The following is a 6,000-nucleotide window of genomic DNA, read 5'->3' as shown; positions in this document are numbered from 1 at the left end:
ATAGGCCAGTCCCGACAGGGTGCTTGTGACTTCTCCGTAATGGTCAACACATCTGGGGCATGAATCTGGGGCTTAATTCAGTTGCCCACAGGTAGGCGACTGGTGACACCTGAGATGCCCTGCAGTGTCCTGTTGTTCCTTTGCAAAGGTACAGATCTGTGAGGCCTGTGTCATGCCTGGGTTGCAGTTGTCTCTTCCAGGATGAAATGAATCGCAACCCCTGACTCCAAAGACTGCACCGGGCAGATTTCTCCTGGCTGTAATGGGAGCAGGCAGACCCAGCACACATGCAGGAACCTCTCAGTAAACATCTAAATTTCAGTGTCTTCATCTGCAGTCAGATCCTGTCCTATCTGTCCCCATTCCAGACACTTCTTTATGTCCCTTTTATACTCCCAATCTCAGCCATATTAGGCTAGGGATATAGAATCATAGAATCATAGAATGGTTTGGGTTGGAAGGGACCATAGAGAACATCAAGTTTCAACCCCCCTGCCATGGGGGGCCTTGACTGTTTGGGATTTCATACGATGTGGCCTTGACTGGGATTTCAATTTGTTTTGCATCTGCTGACAAAGGGCAACCGAGCTCTACGCTCTCTCCTTTTTAAGCAGAGGATTACCTGAGATAATCAGAACTTTCGTTTTTGTCTCTAGAAAACAAAGTGTTCGTCAGTTGGATACCAAAAATCTTTGAAATTTCTATCCCCCACAAAGCCAAGTACTACATTTCCTGTTCTAGCAAGAGAATGAGCTTCATGTAAGGCATGATGTAGCAATTACATTAGCAGGAATTATTAGAAAAATAAGTGGCAAAGCTGCTTTAGAGCCAATGAGAGATTCTGTAGCCATGGAAGCTTTTGATTTTCGCTCTTCAATTACCGTGTCTTCTCAAGATGCTCACTTGTCTTAAATGGTGGATACGTTAGAAAGATCATGAAATTGCAGGTTTCCAGGAAAAATGAAGAGTGATGTGAAGAAGTGTCTGCCTAGTACACCTGATACACAGTGAAAACAACATGTGTACTAAGTTGGCAAAAAGTTAGAAAACTATCACTGGAAAATATTCAGTGTAAAGTAACTGGGAAGCTTAGGGCACGGAGGCAGTTCATTAACACAAATGAGGGTTTACAGGAACAGATTCATCTCCACAGCACACCTGGATGTTTTCTTCTACCCTTAAAAAAATGTTTTCCTGCTGCTTTCAGTGAAAATTTTAAATAGTATTTGCTTGATTTTTAGGCTTGTGCTTGTTAATTTTTGATCGTGTTTCGGCAAATTACACGTCTAGCAAATGATGTTCAAAGCCTGGTTCACAACTGTGAATTAAACGCAGAGTTGAGCCGTGTGAGCGCTCAAGGTGAGCGGAGCGTCCCTGACAAGTGTCGTGGGGGGTGACAGTGTCTGCTCTGTGACAGCCTAATATCGGGGCTGGGGCTGGCAGCTCCCCCCTTGTCTCCTTGTGCTTGGGGTCTGTGCGGGGGCATGAAATTAAGTCAGCTTGCCAAGGAAGCAAGATGTCTTATTAGGAAAGTATGCCTTTTAGCTCAGATGACAGCAGCCTGTGGTTTTCGCGCTACTGATGGTAGTTCTGTCCCTAATGGTGCACAAATATATGTAAAAGCATAATACGTTTCACCTGTCACTTCTTCAGCTCGCTTGGCTTCTCCCTTGTCACTCCAATGACAGAAGCGTTGATCTCGGAGTACCACAAAGTGCAGAGTGCTCTTGCAGAGATACAGAATTGCTGAGAAATACAGGGAAGAAACGTAGGGAGCAAATCAGGAAGGTAAATAATAGAATCATAGAATTGTCTAGGTTGGAAGGGACCTTTAAGATCATCTAGTCCAACCATCAACCTAACTCTGATAAAAAACCATCACTAAACCATGTCACTAAGCACTATGTCAACCCGTCTTTTGAATACCTCCAGGGATGGTGCCTCAACCACTTCCCTGGGCAGCCCATTCCAAGGCTTAATAACCCTTTCTGTGTAAAAATTTTTCCTAATATCCAATCTGAACCTCCCCTGGCACAACTTGAGGCCATTTCCTCTTGTCCTGTCGCCTGTGACTTGGGAGAAGAGACCGACCTCCCCTGGCTACACCCTCCTTTCAGGGAGTTGTGAAGAGCGAGAAGGTCTCCCCTCAGCCTCCTTTTCTCCAGGCTGAACACCCCCAGCTCCCTCAGTCTCTCCTCATAAAACTTATTCTCCAGACCCCTCACCAGCTCCGTTGCCCTTCTCTGGACCTGCTCCAGCACCTCAACGTCTTTTTTGTGGGAAGGGGCCCAAAACTGGACACAGCACTCGAGGTGGGGCCTCATCAGTGCCCAGTACAGGGGGACGATCACCTCCCGAGTCCTACTCACCACGCTATTCCTGATACAGGCCAGGATGCTGTTAGCCTTCTTGGCCACCTGGGCATACTGCTGGCTCATGTTCAGCTGACAGTCCACCAACACCCCAATGTGAACCCACATCCTGGGTGTGTTCTAACTCTGCTGGTGTTTCACCTCCTGCTGCTCATGTTTGCTGTGGCTTTCAGTTAACTGGTTGAGGAATGCACATGCTGACCTATGGGCTGCTGCTGAAGTCAAACAGACCTATTGACTCTAAGGTAATGGTGCACAGTAAAATAGTAGTCCAACAGGATAAAGGGGAGTAATGTGTGGAAGAAGGAGGAAATAGAGAGATGGAATCAAGATGAGAGCTCTCATCTAACATACTCAGCATTCAGACATTGTTGGTTATTGTAACTCTGAGAGGTAGGTTATAAGTCAAGGTTTCAAGAAACCTTCAAACTTAGCTCCAAATTTTGTGCATCAAGAGACTGATTTAAATGCAGTTGAAGACAGTACCAAGTCTACCACTGACTTATGTGACTCTGGATCCAGTTTCCAAAATTTTATGGGTGTGCAATATATAAAAAATTAACACGATGAGCAGATCACCATGCTCCAGAACTTCTCAAAATTTTGTCCTCTCAAAACAATTCTCCTGTAGAAGATACAGACTGTTTTTTTAATACAGAAATAACTCTCATCTGCAAAGGAAGTGCAATTGGCCCAGAGGACCTCCAGCCTTTGTGTGCTGCTGGTCATTACCCTTGGTTTGGTGTGACTGTGCTGGCTCCATCAGGATCCATGATTCATTTTTCAAAGAGAGAGAGGAAAAGGAGCAAACAGGGATGTGGAAGGAGGAGAGAGGATGTCAGTTAACCAGGTGAGCCTAGTCCAACCCCCCTGCTAGGGCAGGCTCACCCTGCATGCATGGTAGGAAGGGGTACAGCCTCCTACCCATCTTAATTAAAACTACAGATAACTGCTCTTCAGCAAGGAGCAAAACTGCTGTAGTGAAAAATTTAAGGATTATGATCTGTGACTTGTGTGTATACGTGAGCATTGGACCAAGACAACCATGCTTAATTTTCCAATCCTACATCAACTTCTGTGACCTAATTGGATTAATTTTTCCTTTCTGCCTGCTTCAGAATGACCAGCCAGTTATAATACACAAATGTTCTCCTGAAACTGCAAAAATAAGAGGTAGAGTACTTTCTTGTTACTCTAAATGTAAAAAGTGATTCTTTTTATTTCTCACATTCAGACGTAGCCATACAAGAATGAGGAATTGCACTGGAATGTATATTAATAAAAATAAAGCTCTAGCTGCTAGGCTTGATTTTAGCGGTCAATTTCTCCAAATTAAAACCTCTCAAGCTGGAGGTGTTAGCCTGATTTTTTATTTATTGGAGAAATAAGCTTGTTGAGGCTTATCCCAGCACTCTAGCAGCTTGTCAGACTTTTCCTCCTATAAAGGACTGAGATATTATTTCTAGTGGCATCAGAGAATTGGAAGTCATTTGTGTGGAACTTCCTATTCCCCTGAAAAGGTTGTCGTAGAAAGCTTTGGAGAGAAACAATTTTTTATTGTAAAATCCACTGGAAGGTCACTCTGCTCGTTGCAGGTAGTTCAGGCATGCACGTGTGATTTCGTGTTTTGCTTCTCAGTGCTCCTTTAAAATTAATAGCCAGAGGGTGAGTCATTTCAAACTACGTGCAAAGCAGCAGTTTACAAAGGAATAGGAATTCTGTCCTCCCTCTTCCCAGAAGTTACATTTTGTTTCTTAATACACGTGCCTTTTATAAAGCATAGTTGAAAGGAGACAGTGCTTTATGCCTCACCTCACAGAAATGTGTCCATTTGCAGTCATGTGGCGTATGAAATGAGTGTTGGAGACATAGTGGTTTAGAAGATTTGAGTACCCCAATGACATGGGATCTTGCACCAGATAGAAATGAGGGTGAGAATTTGTCATGCAGGAAATTAATCCACGCAAACTTCAGAGAGCTGATCTATATGCTAATGTATTTTAAGAACGCAGTGCAAGCAACTGGAAGAGGGTGAAATATGGGGGTGGAAGGGGAGGGGAGTTGGAGTGCAGGGGTGCATTTCCAACACTGCTTTTTGCATCTGAGAACCATACCAGCTGTGGCTTTGGTTTCTACTGATAGAAGCCCCACGAGAGAGGAGAAGAGAGAGAATTATTAAAAAGAGATGTTAAAAAATTGTGACACACAGGAAGACGTTGCACTGTATTACGCGGCATCTTTCATTTGGAAGAATCTTGACACAGAAATCTGATTTGTAGTAAAACTGCAATAAAAGAGTAGCAGAGGCTGTGCAGAGCAGTGCCATGGAACAGAGCCTGCAACCTGATTTTCTGAGAGCAGAGTCATAGAATCATAGAATCATAGAATGGTTAGAGTTGGAAGAGACCTTAAAGATCATCCAGTTCCAACCCCCCTGCCATGGGCAGGGACACCTCCACTAGAGCAGGTTGCTCAAAGCCCCATCCAGCCTGGCCTTAAACACTTCCAGGGATGGGGCAGCCACAGCTTCTCTGGGCAACCTGTTCCAGTGCCTCACCACCCTCACAGTAAAGAATCTCCTCCTGACAGGCTTGAACACCCACAGTCATGGGAACCCTGATAACAGTTCTGAGATCGGGGCTGAGACAGGGGGAAGGGAGGCGGGGACTAGCTCCAGTAGGACCACAATAAATTTAGGGATTAGAGAGAATCAGAAACCCAAAGGCAGCATGGTGAGTTGGCAGAGAAAATATGTAGAAGTGACCAGAGGGGCTGAATAGGCAGGTCTGTATGAACCCTGCTGCAGAAAGGGGAGGAGAGGGGAGGAAAAATCTTTCAAGAAATACAGGAAGAAAGGTAGGAAGACAATTAAGCAAGGGGAGCATTAGGGAAAATAAGACTTTGAGGAGGAAAGGTATTATAGAGAGGCTAAGGAAGATGGATGTAGGCTGAAGGTGTTGGTCATTAAGGTCATTAAGTGCTTGCTGGGAAGAGCTTGCATTGCCGAGAGTGGTGTGGCTGGGCACGATCCAGGATAAGTATGAATGGGGAGTTGCCATGGACAAGAAGTCAAAGTCTAGAAAATGTCTCCAAACCCTTTGTAAAATCATCAAATACTAAACACAGGGGGGAAAAAATGAAGTTGCCAAACAATGGTGCCAGACTAGCAAAAGTTTTTATTTCCATGAGACAACAGGTAATTTCTGATCCAGTTAAACTGTTTTAAGTAAACAGTCCTTTAAATCGTTTCTGACTTTGAGTCTGAGCATGGGGAAAACGTACAGGACATCTTCATCAGTCTAGTGGCATTTGTTGGAAAACATAGCTCTGTGTTTAGCTAATGACATAATTAGAAAAGCAGTAGTCAGCTGGCAGTGAATGGTGAGTCTTTATTTAACAAGGAAGCATGAAAATTGGCCATCCATCTGTTTTTTCCTGTTAATTACCTCTGAATATTAAAATTGAATACAGTCTTCAACCTGATTGGTAAATTGAGTGGTAATAGTAGAGATCAGATTCTAAAAGGAGGACATTAGTAGAAACGAAGATGATGCAGCTCCTGTATTTTACAGCTTTTACACCTGTCTCTGAAACTTCTCTACCAACAGCTGGTGTGGAGGTCATGTTC

This window comes from Numenius arquata, chromosome 7 (assembly GCF_964106895.1).
Source record: "Numenius arquata chromosome 7, bNumArq3.hap1.1, whole genome shotgun sequence".
NCBI classification, from domain to species: Eukaryota; Metazoa; Chordata; class Aves; order Charadriiformes; family Scolopacidae; genus Numenius; species Numenius arquata.
This window is presented reverse-complemented; position numbering follows the sequence as displayed.